Source organism: Rhinatrema bivittatum, chromosome 1 (assembly GCF_901001135.1).
Source record: "Rhinatrema bivittatum chromosome 1, aRhiBiv1.1, whole genome shotgun sequence".
In the NCBI taxonomy this organism is placed as follows: domain Eukaryota; kingdom Metazoa; phylum Chordata; class Amphibia; order Gymnophiona; family Rhinatrematidae; genus Rhinatrema; species Rhinatrema bivittatum.
Window position 1 is genome coordinate 184594922 of NC_042615.1, and position 19637 is coordinate 184614558.

At 43.2% G+C, this 19637-nt stretch overlaps 1 protein-coding gene across 2 annotated transcripts in view; it reads left to right on the forward strand.

The window, feature by feature from the left end:
• Positions 1–19637, forward strand: part of PPARGC1A (PPARG coactivator 1 alpha) — a 1526193-nt gene that overhangs the window by 510117 nt on the left and 996439 nt on the right. The gene's annotated exons all lie outside the window — the stretch shown is intronic.

Sequence of the window (19637 nt, forward strand, 5' to 3'; positions counted from 1 at the left end):
TTCTGGGAAAAGAGTAGGCTAGTGGTTAGAGCAATGAGTTGGAAACAAGGGCTCAAAACCCATTTCCTCCACTGAATCTCCTTGTGACTTTGGGTGTCATTTTATCTCCTGTTGTCCAAGATACCCACTTACGGGCAAATTTTATATGCCCGGCACGCGTACAAATCGGCACTTACACATGTGGCCGGGCCCTGTGCGTACTGCGTGCATTTTCATAAGGGCCCGGCCACGCGTGTAAGTGCCGATACGTGCACAAGTGCCAGGCCCTGAAAAAGGGGTGGGCGGGGGGCGTGGTCTGGGCAGGGAGGGGCAGGACGGAGCGGGACGGAGGCCGGCCGGGACAGCGGCCATTAACTTACTTCTGCTCCGAAGGAGCAGGTAAGTTAGGAAACAAAAAAAAAGCTACTTCTAGTTAGTATAGGGCTCGGGGAGGAGAAGGAAAGGGGAAGGAAGGTTAAGGCATCGGGTAGGAAAGTTCCCTCCCAGACTGCTCCTTAATTGGAGTGGACTGGGAGGGAACTGGGGAGGGCCTGATTGCGCCGCAGCGTGTCATTTGCAAAAATTAACCCCCCCCTCACGTGCGCCACCTGCACATGCACGCACGGATTGTAAAATCTGGCGCACATGTGCGCGCGGCCACCAGATTTCATGACCTGCACGCGCTGGCGCACGTATGTCATAAAATCACATGGACGCAGGCGCAAAGCTTTTAAAATCTACCCCTTAGATTGTAAGCAGGGAGCTCTTCTACCTGAATTATCAATAAAGCTGAAAGCTGTCTTTGAACATTATCGGAAAGGGCAGGTTAAGAATCCAAATTATTATTAAAGAAGCAGCATAAATCCTTCCGGACAGTTTAGACTATGCCAGTTTTAGTTGACTTGCTCTGTTTATAGAGAGAAGAAAGTAATTCCAAAAGAGCAATAAGGAGTTAGTCCCACATGCTAACCAGAATTTTACTGGGAGGGTTTTTTTAAAAATTATTTTATTTTTGCAACTCTATGAGTTGAAGTTATGTGAATCTCTGTATTGCTGCATACCTTTCGTTAACAAGCAAGTTTTCTGATCTGAATTCTTCAATGTATTTGCTGAGCGGACTGTTTATTGATTACTGCAGCTGTCAGATGTTTGTGTGACTTACTAGTGCTCACATTGATATAGTTAAATATTTCAGGAAAACTGGATCAAAGTTTAAAAATAGTTATTTGTGTGGCATATTAGTCCTCAGTCATTCCAAGGTAGTCAGTGAAAGTCTAGGGGAATGAAATAAGAGGTCACTCATTTGCAAGTGTATAAAAATATGCCAGAGGACTAGCAGTAATCCCTAATCCCCTGATACAGATCAGGAAATGAGGTTCTCAAGGAGGAAAGAAATGCAAGTGTTCAAATTGATGGCAAAGACCAGTTAACATGTACAAATGCTCAATGCGCTCTTTAATGCTCATTTCTTTCTAAATGCAAGAAAAAGAAAAAAATATTGTAGCAGACACAGCAAGAGACATTTTATAAAATTCATCTACTGTAGGGGTTCCCAGCCTTTTTGGGAGCATGGACCCTTTTTCTACCTCCCAAAATTTTGCAGATCCTCCACTTGCTTCTTTTTAATTTTTGTATGCAGGTAAATGTCATGCAGAAAACTATTTTAATGTATTACAAATAATAAAATGCCCTCCAGAATGGTTTGCAATGTATATAACTTAATATTAACACACTGGCAAAGAGAAAGGAATGTTGAATCATGTAAGGTGTTTCTGTGCTGTATGTATGATTTGTTAAGAGTACATAGTGCCGCGTTGCATGTCTGTTTCAATAAATAAATATGTTTTAAAAAATAAAGAAAGTTTACTGATATAAACTGTGTTCTCCCTCCTGCTCTATGGACTTTCATGAGTATTAGGCCCCTCCCTCTGCCGCCTCCTCCCCCAGCTAGGACCCCTGCACAAGTGCCTTCCCTCCTGCTCTGCTTTCCTCTACCTATGTCCCTTTCCTGAGTGCCCTCCCTCCTGACCTCTTTTGCCATGGCATCTTCTCTGGTTATTTTCCTCCTGCCCTTACCCCATAACCCCTTCCTGCGTACTCTCCCTCCTGTCTTCCTCCCCTCATTGCTACTTCTCAAGTACCCTCCCATTTGTAGGCCTCACTCCCTCCTACCCATGGCCCCTTCCCGAGTGCTGCTACCTGTCCCATGGTCCCTTCTCAAGTGCCTTCCTTTCTGCCTTGCTTCATTGCAACCGTAGCCCCTTTTCCAGTTCTCTTCCTCCTGCCCTCCCCTCATGACCCATGCTACTACTACTAATCACTTCTATAGCACTAATCCACATATCCAACACTGTATAAATACATATAAAAGACAATCCATGCTTAGTAGAGGTAACAATTGAATCAAGACAAACATATATGGCAAAATTGGGAATTTCATTTATTAAGAAAATGGTTAAAATCAATAAGGTTGTGAGCAGGGTTATCAGGGGTTAAGATTTAAACGCAGCCTCAAAGAGGTAGCTATTTAGACTTGAATAAGGCCAGACAGCATGACACCCCAACTCAGGAAACCTATTCCAAGCAAATGGTGCAGCAAGGTGGAAAGCACAGAGTCGCAAGTTGGTTGGAGAGGTGAAGGGCATAGATAAGCTGAGTTCACGAGGAGGAGTGTAGAGCGATAAGAAAGGGGAGGTGGTGAAGCGTTGCCGAATGAAGATTTTTGTAGGTGAGGAAGAGGAGCTTAAACGGTACGTGGAAACTTCCTGAGTGCTCATCCTCAGGCCCTCTCCTGTTCCCAGGTGCCTTTCCTCTTGTGCTAATTCTCCCATGTTCCCTTCTCGAATGCCATCCCTTCTGTTCTCTCTATCCTGTGGTCCCTTCCCTGGTCCTCTCTCTCTTACCCTCACCCGTGTCAAAATGCTTCCTCCCGCCCTCCTCTCCTTCAGGCTTCTTCCTGCATGCTTTTCCTTATGTGCTCCTTCTCCCTCCTGCCTTTTCTCAAGGCCTCTTTTAGATTGCTGAATCCCTCCCATGGACCTGTCCCAAATGCCTTCCCTCCTTCCTTGCTTTCCTCTCCACATAGTTGCTTCTTTAATGTCTTCCTTCCTGTCCTTGCAGCCCTTTCTGTGGTCCTCTCTCTCCTACCCTCTCCCATGATCCCATCCCAAGTGTTCTCTTTTTCCTATCCTCCCTCTCAAGGACCCTTTCCAAATGCTTTCACTCCTGTTCTCCTTCCTTCCTTCCTTCCTCCTGCCCTCCCCATTGCTCCTTTCCAAGTGCATCTCCTCCTGCCCTACTCCCCCCCCGGGTCACCTCCCAAGTGCTCTCTCTCCTGCCCTGTCCACCATATGGTCCCTTCTCTGCCTCTTCCTGCTAGCCCCCATGGTCTCATCTATTCCACCTTCCTTCCTGTATCTCCATGGCCATATCACTCATTCAGTGCAGCTTTTATTCCTCACTGTCAGACCAGCAGGGCAGCCAGAATACATGCAGCACTGAACCAAAATGCTCTTCATGGTTCTCACCCTGTTTGCTTCCTACCTTCAGTCGTGTGGAGCAGTGGCTGTTGAAGGTATTGGCTGCAGCGTCCTTCCCTTCATCCCCTCGGCATGGCTTAAGGCAACCCTATGATGGCGATTAGTCGCACTCTTCCCCATCTCTTCTCCATGGTGGTTTGGGCTGCTTCAGACTGAAATTTTCCTTTCTTCTTTTTGCGCCTCTGCATGGGAGCAGGCAGTGGGATTAGGAAGCAACAGCTTTAAAGCAGAGTTCCTGGAGGATGAGGCCAGCTGCTCTTTTACTCAGTAGCTGCACTTGAGATGTTTCCTTTTTCAGTGGACCCCTTATGATGGTCTTAGAGACCCTAGAGTTCCACAGATCCCAGGCTGGGAGCCACTGAGCTACTTTATTTACTGCTGGTTTCAATACACAAGTGGGCTTGGAGAAGGGATATGCAATTCTGGTCCTGTTGTGCCACAAACAGGGCTGGTTTTCAGGATATCCCCAAGGCATATGCGTGAGGTATATTTGCATGCACTGCCTCCATTGTATTTCTCATGCATTTATAGTGGATGTTCTGAAAACTAGATCTGTTTGAGGCCCTCCAGGACCAGAGTTACCTATCCCTGACTTAGGGAAAGATCTTTCTTGTTGTGAAGTCAACATAAAATCCTTCCCGTGTGGGCTCCGAGTAAGATCGTTCCCGGTGAGCTGAAAGAAAAAATCGGAAGTGAAAAACAATGGGGAAAAGTACAAGGTAAGCTATACTTGGCTATTTACTTTAGATCATTTTAAAAGTTTAAATCAGTGGTTATCTGATAACAGATTGAGTTTAAATGTAAAAAAGACAGGGATGATGTTGCTAAACCTCTATCTTCAGAATTATCTTCTTCCTTCTATCAAGTTTGATGACCGGGTAATACCATTGCTACCCAAGAATGGAATCTTGGGTTATACTTCAACCCAATTATTCTTTGAATTTTCAAGTAAAAGTGGTAGTTTGGAAGACCTTTTGCAAAGTCCATAGTTTAAGGAAATGAAATCTTTATTACCAGCAGATTTTCATACTGTTTTACAGGTGCTAGTACTTACTGGTTTAGGTTATTGTATTCCCTTATCTGGGACTACCAAGTTCTACTTTGAGGGCCCTTCAAATAGTGCAGAACATGACTGCAAGGATCCTAACAGGGACGCGGCTTAGAGATGGTATTACTCCCATGCTGTGCTCATTACATTGGCTATCTGTAACCTTGAAGTATAAATTTAAGATCTTAGCCTTAATTCATAGAGCACTGAGCGGAGTCACCCCTGTTTGTGTTGGTGCACTGTTTAAAATATTTAAACCATCAAGAGCATTAAGATCTTCTCATCAGAATTTATTAGGCATTCCTTTTGTGCGTCTCGTCTGATTGGAGGAGACGTACCAAGGCTTTCTTGGTTGCTGGTCCACAGTTGTGAAATTCATTTCCCGATGATATCAAAGCTACTGTAGACATACAATCTTTAAGGACATATTAAAAGCTTTCCTATTTAGAGAGGTATATGATTTGGAATAATTCAACACCCTTGAGGAGACAGGTGTGATTGGTCCACAGTTGGTGGAGAATGCATTCTGATAGATTACTAGAATGTAATTAATATAAAGTTTGAGCCAGGGTGGTGATATTTTTATGTGTGTGTGTATATATATTTTGTTTGATATATGATGGTTTTATATTATGTATGTTTTTATTGTACACTGTCTAAAACTGTAGATAGTGTGGTCTATAAATCATTATAAATAAATAAACAAACAAATACTTACATTTCAAATAGAACTTTTCATTATTATTGTACTAGCACTCTGCCAGGTAGACTTGGTTGTGTTATTTGTCTTCTTTTTTTGCTTTGACTTCAAACATTTTGTACTACTCACATTACCATTCATTCTGGCAGCTTCAATACAATTGTAAAATAGGGCACTTTAAATATTTAAATACATGTTATGATTAACTTATACAGTACGACATACCCTGACACTTTATTAATAATTATTATTCGATATTATATAATGTTTTGTCTAGAAAATCAAGCTCACTGGCATTTTACTGTGTGTAAATGAACATGTTTCTTCACCTGAAAATTTGTGACGCCACTATTTTTGTTGCCTGAAATGTCATAACTATATGAGACAAAAATATGTGCCTTTTATATTTGTACTGGTGCTTCATTTTTTTCTGCTTCCTTACACATACTTTATCTTGCACAACAAAGTATATCTAAAGTCTTGCACTAATCACTTCCTTTTTTCCTAAGTGTTGATGCTCTACAATTTCCATTTGACCAGTGTTTGGTATGTTAAATATCGGGACCACAAAGATGCCCAGCCATGCAAGAATGACTAATGATGATAAAACAGGAACAGTATGGCAGAGTGTGGCATTGAAATCAATAGGACTGCAATGGAATTACCTAAATATGTCTAGAGGACGTGATAACTTTCTTAATCCAAAAGCTAGTTAGAGAGCCAACACAGAGGGAGAAAGAAGTGTTTAAGCTGTGGCACAACAGCTTTCTGCATCTAAGATGAGCTTGAGAAGCTGCCTTTTCCGGCTTAAAATCTGTTTCCTGAGGCCATTGAGTAGTCGCTGTCGAATGAAAAGTGGCTCTAAGCAAGAGATGAAAAACCATCTATGAACTAAACAGTGTCAGCCAGAAGAGGACTTGTAAATATAGTTACCGGTGCTCGGTGGCTTATGGAAACATTACATTCCCTTCTGTGCGTCATTGCATCTGTTCTCCTTCACTCCAGTATAGAATCCGTTGCATTTCTCCACATATGATGATAAATGATAAAAGGGCCAATTCATTAAACTGCACTACATTTTTTAGGTGTGCATACTACGTTCAACAAAATGTTAGCATGCCAATTAATCAGAAATAGCAATTGAATGTTTTTTTTTGTTTTGTGTGCTATTTAATGTATGCTTATTGATATTGTTTGCTTAGCTTCACTTCTTTCATCTATAAATGTATAAAAGAGTGGTTCTGCACCTGTTCTCGCTGTCAGTGCAGCATGCAGAGAGAGGACAACTACTGGTCCCAGTCATGGATGACAAGATTGAGATAAAAGAGAAGGACATCATTAATGAGTTTTGTTGGAGTGTCTTTTGCTTTTGATGGCCTGTCCCATTTCCTTCCCTACTGTTTGAGCTTTGTCTTCTGCTGTCATTGTGAGAGTTAGTGTCTGTTGATCTTAGTCTGCCTCAGGTTTTTTCAGTCTTTGAATTAGGGTTTACAAGAAAGGAGTGACAGTGGAGAGCATGGACCATGACAGAGGAGCGTACAGCAGTCTAGGTAAATGGAGTGTGTTCAGGAGGTCAAGTGGTAAGTGAGGGTGAAGGGTGGGTTGAACAGGAAGGTGGAGGAGATGACTACGAGGAAGAACAATGGAGTAGATTTCATGCTGGAAAGGGAAAAGGTAGTGGAAGAGATGATGGAACAGGAGAGTAGACAAGTCAAGTAAAATAGAGGAGGGAGGGGAGAGTCCAGTGTTAAGACCCAGAAGGATTAGGGAAGGTGAGAGCAAGAGAAGGCAGGAGAGAGAGGAGGAGTTGAAAGAAGGGCATTGAAGGAATCACCAGGGAGCCAGGGAAGACTGACAACATAACCAGCAATGGGGCCGATGCAATACAGTGCGCTCAGCCGAGCGCACTGTTTAACCCGCTGTCAGACCCGGGTTAAATAGGCACTAATCCACTCCCTAATGCAATAGGGGGATTAGCGCCTATTTAACGTGCGTCCGACGCAGAGTGAATGAGATGCGTCTCAGATGCAAAAAAAAAAGATGCGTCTCAGATGAAAAAAAGTACAGAAAAGCAGAAAAAAATGCTTTTCTGTACTTTTTTAAAAGTAAAAAAAAAAACCCCTCTGCCGGCCACTTTGAAGATCAACGCCGATATGCTCGGTGTCGGTTTTCATAACCGGCCGGCTGCAGTAATGAAAATCGACACGATAAACTCGGCATCGGTTTTCATAACCGGCTGACTGCAGTTATGAAGACCGATGCCGAGTTTATCAGCGTCGGTGTTCATAACTGGCAGACCACCGGTAACTGCGGGGTCACGTTAGCAAGGAGGCGCTAAGGTCGCGCAACTCCCTAATTTGCGTATTGCATGGTGCCCCCCTTGCAGGCGCCATGCATGCATTAAGAAAGCGGGTGCTGAAAAGTCAGCGCCCACTTTCCGTGAATAATATTGCATCGGCCACAATGTAAATGGAGAAGGAGGGAGAGGAGGAGGCAGGACTGAGGTCTTTGTCCTTATTAGCTGACCAGACTAGAGAAAGGATTTGTGGGATCATGGCATTAGAAGCCATATTTTTACTCTCAGAATTTCTGGATGTCACTACAGAACTGCATGACAGGACAGCAGGTAAGTAGTTTATAGTCTCAAAACAAGACCAAATGTCCATTTCAAAATGAAGTAGTTAGCTGTGGATGGTCATTGTGCTATTTAGAGGCACGATAGACTTCCAAGATGTCCATGCATAGGAGGTGGGCCTCTTTCAAAGGAAAGGAGGCTCTAGAATGAGGGGCCATGAGATGAGGGTGAAAGGGAATAACTTAAGGAAATATTTCTTTATAGTGAGGGTAGTGGATGCATGGAACAACCTACCTATGGATGTGTTGGAGACAAGGATAGTATCTGAATTCAAGAAATCATGGGATAAATACAGAGGATCTCTGAGGGAGTGGTAGGGATTGTAAAACAGAATAGTTGGTGTGAATGGGCAGATTAGATAGGCCAATTGGCCTTTTTCTGCCATCATGTTTCTTTGTTTTGTTTGAAAGTGGTGATGGACCCATTACCAAGAAGGTGAACAATCTAGGATGCATGGGATGCATGAGCTACAACATCCTTGCTTATCGCCTCCTTTTCACTTTAACAAGTTCTACTGGTGTTCAAAGCACAGTCATAGCCCCAGACCCAATCAGAAGCATGTAAGTGGAAGAGGTTAAATACAGTTTCCCTGGGGACTCAGTGGAATAGGTTGTATCTTAAGTTCCTCAAACTATACCACACTGGTCCTAATTCATCAGTCACATAGTCGGTCTTTGTATGTGTTAGCAGGAAATTTTCAACTATGATACTAAGGTAGCTTCTTCTGTGATTTTCTTATTCATTCTCCTCAATTTCTGCCCCCTTTATTTTCTTTATGTAGTTTGTGTGCTACTGAGATTGCAAAGTTATTTGTCTTTCTAGAAGAGATTTTCTTGGTACATTGTTTCTCAGTCATGTTTCTGTTCAAAGTTTTTGCACTTTGTAATAACATATAATAAAGTAACCCCCCCCCCCCCCCTATACTACTGAACCCTTTATTTAGCACACACCAAACCTGGAGGAGCCAGATAGCTTTAAGACAGCATTGCTGCCATTAGAGGTATCCCCATGGCAAACTCTACTGACACTTGGGCAGGCTTTTTCTTCACTGAGTGTGGATGGCCATACCATCACACCTTACCTGCTTGCTAATCATCAAGTCATGTTGGTCCAACAGTAGTTGGACAACACAATATGTGAAGACCTCAAGTCTATGTAAAAGGAAATGCTTTTGCAGAGCCATTTGATGCAAGTGTTGTACAAGTTCATGAATAACATGACAAAGGCAGTAAATGAACAATCTAATTGACAGTAATGATCCTTAGACGGATTGACAACAGCTGTCTCCAATTTTTCTGTAAACTTTTGGCAGAGTTTTGTGACCCTGTAAACAACAAAAACCGTGTTTCTCACCTCTACCAAATTCACACCACCTACACCTTGCAGGAGCCCATGTATCAGAGAGCCACGGGCCAGAGGTGGAAGAGATAGAGCAGGCATCCATTGTATAGAGGAAATAATTGCTTACCCTATAGCTGAGGGTGCCCACTGATCTGCTGAAGAACTGAGTATTTTTCACCTTCTCCCTGTCAACAATTACAAGGTCACTCTTACCACTTATATCAAATACTTTCCTTGCCCACTGACTTTTGTTGTATCAGAGAATGAAATGCATATAATTTTGACTTATGTATATTCTACCTCACCTGTTTTACTATTGACCTTTGTTCTTTATATAACATTTGCCAGTTTTGCTATATGTTTTATCAATTTATGTGAGTTTTGGAAAAGATCTAGTGTTTTTAATTATTGAGAGGTTTTGGGTATGAGAAGAAGGGACTTTTCTTACGTACCACCTTCCCTCAGAGGTCATTAGAATGGCCGATTAGCATTTGCCATTAAAGGTGGAATATAAATATATTAAATATATAAATAATTGAGGGGAAAGACATGAAAATCAGGGAGTGCAAGGGAGGGGAGATTCCTTTTCCTCTCTTCCACCTTTGCCATCTCTCGTCCCATTCTCTTTACTTGTTCACAATCCTTTGTGTCAGTCTGGGGAACTCTAGGACCCACTCCACCTGCAAGTTACTCCTTGTAAACTCACAACCTTGTACTGGCCTCCTCTCTTTTTATCACAGGTCCAGCCCTTGTACTTTCTTCCACTGCACAAAGCCATGAGGATTTTGAAATGGCCAATCCAGAAGGTATTCTGCTAGGGCAGACTTTAGAGAAGGCATCGTTGTCAGCACCAGGTTGGCCTGAAGGGCAGTGTCATGTGAGTTGTTTGCTGTTGTGGCCTGCAGCTGTCAGGTTACTTAACTGTGGATTTGATGGACTTCGAGTACAGTCCACAGAATTGTACAGAGGGCCTCGATTCCCTAACCCATCCCCGTCTTGATGCCACATTAACAACAAACTGACTGTTCCAAGAGAGGGTGATGCTTATCAGGCAAGAGTGGAGAAAGGAGGAGTCTACTGTCTGGGAGAGGATCTGAGGGCAGCTGCACTACATAAAACCAACATTTCTTGGAAAAAGGCTATTGCAAGTGGTCTTTCCTCTCTGGTGGGGTAGTAGTGAGATATGGAGTTAATTGGCACTTACAGGTGAAGCAATATGCTGTCATTTTGCTTATAAACTGACTCCCACTCACTGTCTAGCAGAGGAACACAGGTTCCTCCTCTAGGTATGGATTAATGTCTGCTGGAATACGATACCTGTCTTCACAATTATTAAGCATATAGCAGACAATCATAATCATAGTCACTTTTTGAGGGAATACTGTAAGCACCAAACATGTGCAAATGCATACTTGGTGATAAAGTGAATTGATGCATGGGTCTTGTTGGACTTCTTGGGAAACATACAGGAATGAGTAGGCAGAGCCAACATCCGTAGCCTGCTTCATCTAGGAAGAAGGAGTAGAATGGTTAAAGCCTGGATATTATCTTTTTAGATTGAGTTGGTGTGCAGCTGATGTGGCTTTTAACATTGCAGGTGTTCTGGTTTCCCCTGTCTCCCTGGACATGCACTATAAGAAGGGTCCTTTGTTTTCAATTTAAATCAATTTTCACCCATAAATTCCCAGATTTTTCCAAAGATGACAATCGGTTTAAATAAATTATTCACCCTAATTTTAGGCTGATTAAAAAGCTGCTCCAGAGCTGCAGATGCAGCATTTCAAGGCCTTCAGCCAGTGTGGGTCAAAGTGCATGCTGTGTTTCAGATCCCTCCTCCCACCAGTGAAAACGATCATCCTCCAATGCTGCCCATGCCCATACCTGGGAACTCTCCGAATATAGCCCCGAGACGCTGGAATTCTGAACAAATTGCCAGGTCTCTGGGCCAACACCCCAGAACTCCGGGTGCCCTCTTGCAGAAGGCCGGACCTGAAGGAGGAAGGAGCGTCAGTAGCCATGCTGCAGGAGGGTAAGGAGGACTGTATAACAGGAGCGAGATGAGCAGGAGCATAGCCACTCCCCCACGGGGAACAAGGAACTGCAGATGTAAGAAGAACAGCAGCATTGGGCTGCGCACGGAAAATGAAACAAGGGCAGAGCAGGCCCAAAGCTGTAGAAGGAGGACGTGAAGTGCTTGTCCCACGGGCTTGGGGAAATGAGGATCAAGGTGACAAGAGTGACTGAGAGTGCATGTGGGTGTGGAAGAGTGCGAGAAGTGAATGAGTGTGCATACGTGTGCATATATGGGTATGTGTGGAAAAGGGAGAGGAGTGAGTGTGTAATGTGTGTAGAAGAGGGAGAGAAGTGAATGCATGTATGTGTGTGGAAGGAGAGAAGTGAGTAAGTTCATGTGTGTGTAAGGGCATGTATGTATGTATAAGAGAGAGAGAAGTGAGTGTGTGTGAAAAGGGAGAGGAGTGAGTGTGTTTGTGTGTGTGAGAGTGTATGTCTATGATAGAGTGAGAGAAGTGTGTGTGTATGTGAGAAAGTGCGTGTGTGTGGACGAGAGAGAAAAGTGAGTGAGTGTGTGAGCATGAGGATGTATGTGTGTGAGTGAACATGTGAGTGTGATAGTATGAGAGAAAGAGAATCTATGCACATGCTGCTACCAACCCTCCAGCCCCCCGCACAACAATCTCAGGGTGACAGGAAATCAAAAGTTCCCAGGTGTGCCCATGTCCTGTTTCAAAGTTCCACTTCCTCACTCTCAAGTAACCAAAGTGCTTGCTGTCTGTGGATGTGAATGCATTTGAAGCAGGCCCTATCCGCCAGAGGTACTGCCCAGCAGGCTTCCTGGACCTGCACAAAAGCAGAAGTGCATACTGCCAAAGGAAAGCGGAGACGCCTGGAGCCATCACTGGTGAGGATGAATGCTAGTGCAATGCAGAAGGGGCAGGGAGCGAGGGAGATAGATTCTTGGCTGGAAGTGGGGATAAAGGGCCATGCTAGGCAGGGGATGGGGATGCTGCCAGGTGGGCAGGTGGGAGAATCTGCTAAATATTGTTTTAAGGTCCTGGCTTCTGTCCAGCAAAATAAACTCCGATATTTACCCAGAAAACTAATTAGTCAGCCATTTGTTTTCAACAGATTTCCTCCTGTTTTTGTTCTTGTGTCATAATAAACCCTGATAAATTCCCAAGAAAAATAAAAACCGAAAATGAAGGTCCCTAACTATAGGCACAAAGGAGCTGGATAGCTGAAGCTGGCTCCCTTGCGGCCTCCCAAATGAGCTTGCGGACAGAAGGGTGAGAGAGAATCCATCATTTCAGTTTAGACTGTGAAAAAACAAAATGACCAAGTGAAATTAAATGACTGCTTTCTTTTACTTTCCCCATTTCCCGCGGGAAATCCTCACCTTGCCTTTTTCTTTTCTCCTCCGCCTTCTCTTTCTCTCTTGTCTCTTCCCCTTGCCTCTTTTCTATGCCATCTCAACAATCCTCCCATCCTGTACTCTCACAGATCCCCCCTAAGCTGATTCGCCACTCTTCTTTGCAACAACCCTATCTTTCCCTTTTCTGTACTTTGCTCGGGCAATTTGAAACAATCCTTCTGCCTTTTGAACCTATTCGGGTATCTGCTTCAGTCACTGGAGTTCCTCCTTACACGCTGGCCAAGTTGTTGGCTGGTGTCCCATTTTGTTGCTGCTTGACAGGAAAATATCATTGCTTTCCTCAGGAGCCATTCAGAGCAGTCGAGCAGAAGAACTTGGGAAAAAAAATGGTGTGCAGGTTGTTGAAAACTGGTGCAAAAGCTAAATTTCCCTTGATGCTGTTGGCCGGCATGCTTCCTGAGCTCTAAATCTTCTCATTCCCCTGACACAGAGAACAGAAATCTCTGGTGAATTCCTACTGAGCAGAGAATTACAGCCATGCTGCCACACTTCATTGGTTCTGCAAATACAATGGGATGGCTTTTCTGTAGCTACATTTTCTTTAAAAGCAGAGAGTGAAATCAGAATCTTTATTTGTTAACCATTTAGATCTATTTATCGGAATGGTACTAATTATCAAGAACTCAAAAGAGATAGTTTTATCAGCTGATTTTAAGGGAATAAAAGCAAGTGGAAAGTTGAAATTGCCTAGAGAGAAGCCCTTAGTGGTCCCAAAAATGTCCATCTTTAAACATTTGTTAGCCTAATAAATGTAACCAACAACTTTATGAGTCCTCTTCAGAAAAATAAATAAATAAATAAACCATGCTTCACATTTTAGGTACATGTTTGAAATAGTCAGACATCTGTCTGTGTTTTAGGAACTGTTTTGAAGAGTCTTTAGGGCTTATGCCTAAAGATTAGCTTGCACTCTAAGGTCTTATAGCATGTACCTGGAATAGTGGAATACCAAGATCCTAGCATGCATGCTAACCTGGGGTGAGGACGCTAGTGGGTATGCACTAAAATGAATGTGCACCCACATATAAATAGTGTGGTATGCTCTCCTCTATGTTCTATTTAACATGCACACAAAATAAGTTAACATTTTACTTATCTTGGAATGGGAGTTAAATGTTAGCATTCTCACAAAGCTGGCATACTAACATTTGCCACTGGGTAAAGCCCTGCCCTCAGGAATCTCCCAACATACAGAAAGTCCTGAACATCCCTGATACAAGACCAAGAGGCTTGGGATGCAGGATCAAGGGGCCTTGGTACTCCAAGCTAATCCTTTTCCAAGCTGTTCAGCTTGGGAAAGAGACAGCTCCAGGGGTGATGCAGGAAACTTTAGACCAGTGAACTTAACTTCAGTGCCGGGAAAAACAGCGGAAACTATGCTAAAGATCAAAATCACAGAGCATATAGAAAGACATGGTTTAATGGAACACGGCATGGATTTACCCAAAGGAAGTCTTGCCTCACAAATCTACCTCATTTTTTTGAAGGGGTTAATAATAAGCATGTGGATAAAGGTGACCAGTAGATGTAGTGTATTTGGCTTTTCAGAAGTGTTATAAAGTCCCTCATTAGAAACGTCTAAGAAAACGAGAAAGTCATGACACAGGAGGTGATGTCCTTTTGTGAATTACAAACTGGTTAAAAGACAGGAAACAGATAGTAGGATTAAATGGTCAATTTTCACAGTGGAAAAAGGTAAACAGTGGAGTGCCTCAGGGATCTGTACTTGGACCAGTGCTTTTCAATATATTTATAAATGATCTGGAAAGGACTAGAATGAGTGAGGTAATCAGATTTGCAGATGATACAAAATTATTCAGAGTAGTTAAATTACAAGCAAATTGTGATAAATTGCAGTGGGACTTTGCAGGTCTGGAAGATTGGACATTCAAATGGAAGATGAAATTTAATGTGGAGAAGTCAAGATGATGCATATAGGTTCCATATTAGGAGCTACCACCCAGGAAAAAGATCTAGGCATCATAGTGGATAACACATTGAAATCGTTGGCTCAGTGTGCTGCGGCAGTCAAAAAAGCCAACAGAATGTTAGAGATTATTAGGAAGAGAATGGTGAATAAAACAGAAAATGTCTTAATGCCTCTGTATTGCTCCATGGTGAGACTGTACCTTGAATATTGTGTATAATTCTGGTCACTGCATCTGAAAAAAGATGTAGTTGCGCTAGAGAAGGTACAGAGAAGGGCGACCAAAATGATAAAGGGGTGGAACAGCTCCCCTATGGAGGAAAGACTAAAGAGGTTAGGATTGTTTAGCTTGGAGAAGAGATGGCTGTGATAGAGGTGTTTAAAATCATGAGAGGTCTAGAATGGGTAAATGTGAATTGGTTATTTACTCTTTCAGATAATAGAAGGACAAGGGGCCACTTCATGAAATTAGCAACTAGCACATTTAAAACTAATTGGAGAAAATGCTTTTTCATTCAAGCACAGTTAAGCTTTGGAATTTGTTGCCAGAGGATATGGTTAGGGCAGTTAGTGCAGCTGGTTTAAAAAAGGTTTGGATAAGTTCTTGGAGGAAAAGTTCATTAAATGCTATTAATCAAGTAGACTTAGGGCCGGATTTTAAAAAGGTTAAGCGCGTAAATGGGCTTCCGCGCGCCGGGCCTATTTTCAAAAGGCCCGACGATGCGCATAAAGCCCTGGGATGCATGTAAGTCCCGGGGATTTACTAAAGGGAAGGGAGCGGGGCTTGGGCGGGGTGTGGGTGGGGCAGGGTGGTCTGGGGCGGGCTCATAGGCTCCAGGCACAGCGGCCATTTGCTGCTGTGCCTGGGATCGTGTGCCAGCAGTCGGCCGGCGCGCACAACTTACTTCAGCCCCAGGGCTGAAGTAAGTTGTGTGACAAAAGATAGAAGACCAAAAAGGTAGGGGGGAAAGGGTGGGGGAGGTAGGGGAAGGGAAGGGAAGGTGGGGTGGGGGAGTAGGGAACGGGGGAAGTCAGCGTGGCTTGGAGCGGGCTCGGCGAGCGCAAGGTGCACAATTGTGTACCCCGTTGCATGTGCCGACCCCGGATTTTATAATATGCAGCCACTATGCAAGTTAGCTGGATAAACTTATCTGGCTATCTTAGCTCATATATTCAGTGGTACAGCCTCACTGCTGAATATATCCAGCTATCTTAAAATTAGCTGAATAAGTTTATCCAGCCAACTTTAAGTCAGGGCTATGGGATGACCAGAGTTATCAAGATGAGTTATCTATCTGATTCTAAATGTTGGAGATAACAAAGTAATATATCCTGCTAAGCTCCTCCCATTTACACCCCCAGAATGCCCCTAATTTTAGCCAGATAATAATTTATTCTGCTAAAATATAGCTGCATAAGTGCCCAAATCTTCATTTACCCAGATAACGTCTGCGTTATCCAGCTCACAGGCTGATGTAATAAAAGGGTGCAGTAAAAGGGGCGCTTGTGTTGAGTGCCTGCTTCCCTAATGGGCGCACATCTACAGCCCCTTGGTGCCAGATGCAGTATGTAAATTAGGGGCTACGCTAAAAATGATGGGCTAGGGACAAATTATACGTCCCTAGCACTCGAAGGCACCAGGTGCCCCGGAGATGGGGCTGTGTGCGTGTTAGGAAAACGGACGCTCAGTACATATGTCTGTTTTATCACGCCACAGATAATTCACACACACAATACACACGCACACCTGCAGCGTGTATATTGTACATGTATATTATGTGCCCACAAATGAATTCTTTTGTTACTGATGAATGTTCCCTCATTTCATAAATTTCAAATCGATGCAAGCAGTGGATCTTAGTATCGTAACGATACTAAGTAGGAGGAACCACTGACAGCAGGATTTTTTTTTGTTTTTTCTTCAGCCCTTGGCTCACGGTATGGTCTTCATGCCAGTTCTGGGGCTGGCGTTACGTTTTCCAAGTTAACAAGTGTGCTTTGGGCACTGAGGTTTTTCTGCAGTGGGGGGTAATAGCTAATTGCCTCATCTAATTGGCATTTACATGTGATGAGCGCTATTAGCTATGCGCTTGTTTGGACGCAAGTGTTGGTTGCACTAATCCCATTACTGCATCAGGAGTTATTCTAGCATGTCCAATATGCACGTCCAGCCACTCACTAAGCTGTGCACTAGGCTGAGCATACTATACTGCATCAGCCTGTGAATACTTCTGAATATGGGCCTCATTGTGAATGTCATGAAAAGGAGATCTATTTGAAGCACTCTAAGACTGAAGTTGCCTACCCCTGCTCTGGAAGATTGGAGGATAAAATAACATGACTTTCTTCTGCTCTGCTGCTGACAGCTTTCAAGATAGCACCAGCTGACCTCTCATGCTACTTTGCCTCACACAAGTCAGCGGAGCAAAATAGAAAAAGAGGTCAGCAGGCTGCATTTTGAAAGTCACTGGCAGCAGGATAGGAAGCAGTTGTGGTGCCTTCAGCCCTAATCTTCTTCAACGTCTCTTCAATAGGGAAAGGCCAAGGGGCGATCCTGCTGTTGAAGGGGGAAGTGGGATTGAGTTGGGTCACTGTGGTCCCTTGATCCATTGTCCAGGGGTGGGGATGATGAGGGTTGTATTGTGTCAGCCAAGACACTTGTTCCTTTATCCAGTTGGGGGGAGGGTGGGGATTGGGGTACTGTGCCAATGTTCATGAGGACAAGTTGCAAAGCCAATTTCATGGGTAAAACAGTGCTTTATCTGCAGAAATTGGGTCTTTGAAAATTGCCCACCCTGTGTGTGGGTAAAATTACACATATAGTGCCATTAATCACACAATTTTATTCACAGTGAAAGGAGGCATTCCAGAGGACGGGGTTAAGGAGGGGGTTTGCAATATGCACATACTTTTACATTTTCAAATGTATGTGCATAACTTTACTTGGAATAACTATCTACACAAAAAGGAGGTGCAAGGTCACACGAATGCTTTTTCTTAGGCAATTTTCAAAGGGAAAGGATTCCTTTTAAAAATGGGTGGAAAGTCTGTGGGTTAAAAGTGCCTACCAAATTTGCATTTCTGCAGGCAGTTTGAAAATTGCCTTCCAGGTCTGTGTTGGGGAGGAAAGGATGGAATGAAGCTCCGTAGATTTTGATTTGGTATCAAAAGAGAGTGGAGATAGGTGCAGTGTTCCTTGGTGGGGGAGGGGGAGATGAAATCCCTTGTACCAACCATCACAAAGTAAAAGAGAAGGTTAGCATGGGGAAGTTTGCAATGCAGTGTGTGCAATTTTTGGGAATAAAGTACACCCTAAGTATGTATGCTCACTAAAAAGGCTATATTTTAGTGGGCATGAAAAAAAATAGTACACCCCCCATTAAATGCCATTTTCGCAAACATGATACACATTTTATCAGGAACATGCTAAAACCTATTTAGCGCAAGTTTTTAGTGCATTGGCCCCTTTGCAATTATTTTTTAGGTTTATAGGAAATCTCTTAAAAATAATTTGCTAAGCCTCGATTTTGGCAGGCATTTCTTGATCTTGAGGACATAGTCTGGAATAATGCTGTTGTTTTCAGAGAAGCATGTCATCTGTTTTACTGGTCTGTAGTTGATTAATTTGCAAATGATATTCCCAATAAAATGCTTAGAAGTAGATAATTACAAGTATATTAACAGTTACTGGAGAAGCAGATGGTATTCTGTGGAGCTGCCATATAGAATTAGTGCTGATGCTCTACTGTAATGTACCATATACTCTAGTAATTCACAATCAGCAAACTCAGATCCTGCTGATATACCAATTAAACTGTGCTGTTTCTTCACAATAAATTCTTATTTTATAGGGGTATGATGTGGAATTCTGTGAATTCATGCTATATGTTTTCAATCACATTAACAGCATTAAACTATTAGTTATCAAAGGTTTTCACACAAGTTAATGTGGTTTGATTATTGCCTCCTCACATGCAGGTAAAAGTATTTTTACTTGTAGATGCACCAGTTTTCAAAGGTATCCAAGGAAAAAGTACCGGCAGAGATTTTTGCACCTATTTGTTCTGCAGATCTTTCCCTGGAAAACAACGTTCGCGGGTAATTATGAAAATACAAAGCTATGCGTGTCGTTGCCTGCTTTGCTCTAACCCCCCCTCATGAAAATGCAGGTAAAAGTATGCATTTTAAAAAACTGTTCTTATGCAGACCCAGATACATTGAAACATGTTAACCACCCGTCTCTGCTTTCTGTTAAAGAGAGTTTTTCACAAGTTTACTAACTAGGGATTATGCATTTGTTTTGATCCAAATAGGAAAACATGACACCTGAGTTGATTTTTATTTCATTGCAGGCCCAGCTGACCAAGGTGGAGGGGGACTAGTATCTATTTCACCAGTGACATCTGGACCAACCAGAATACTACGCATGCCTACCTCTTCCTGATGACGTACTGGATGAAGCAAGGTCAGGCAGCAGCTTCAGCGGAGGTTCGCCAGCAGGATACAGGTGGGCTGTGCTGCATTCCAAGGTGATGGACCAGAGCCATACCTTGGCTGATGTCTTAGTGGCAATAAGGAGGATGATGGAGGGCTGTGGTGAGGCTTGAAACCCATAAACCATTGCTGTTGCTTTTGTTACAGATGGTGGCAGAGAACATGACCAGAGCAGTGGGTGACAGAGGCTACCTGGGGATCCGATGCTTTTTCACTCTTTCTGCACCTGGCGATAAGGGGCATCCCGGCGGACAAGAAGGAATATGGAAGCTTAGTCCTGAAGGAACTGACAGACTAGTGCAGGAAAATTAGCAGAGCATTTTCACTGGAGTATGATTAGTGAGCTGTAGTTCTGTGAAAAACAGGAAACGGTGGGGACACCTTTTGCACTGGCTCATTCAACACGTAGGCAGCAGGTGGAACTCCACCTATGTATGTAATGCTGCAGAGATTAGTGCGACAACAGTGTGTATCGCCCTCATGATTAGCTGCAGATGATGTAGACGATATGAGTCCTGAAGCC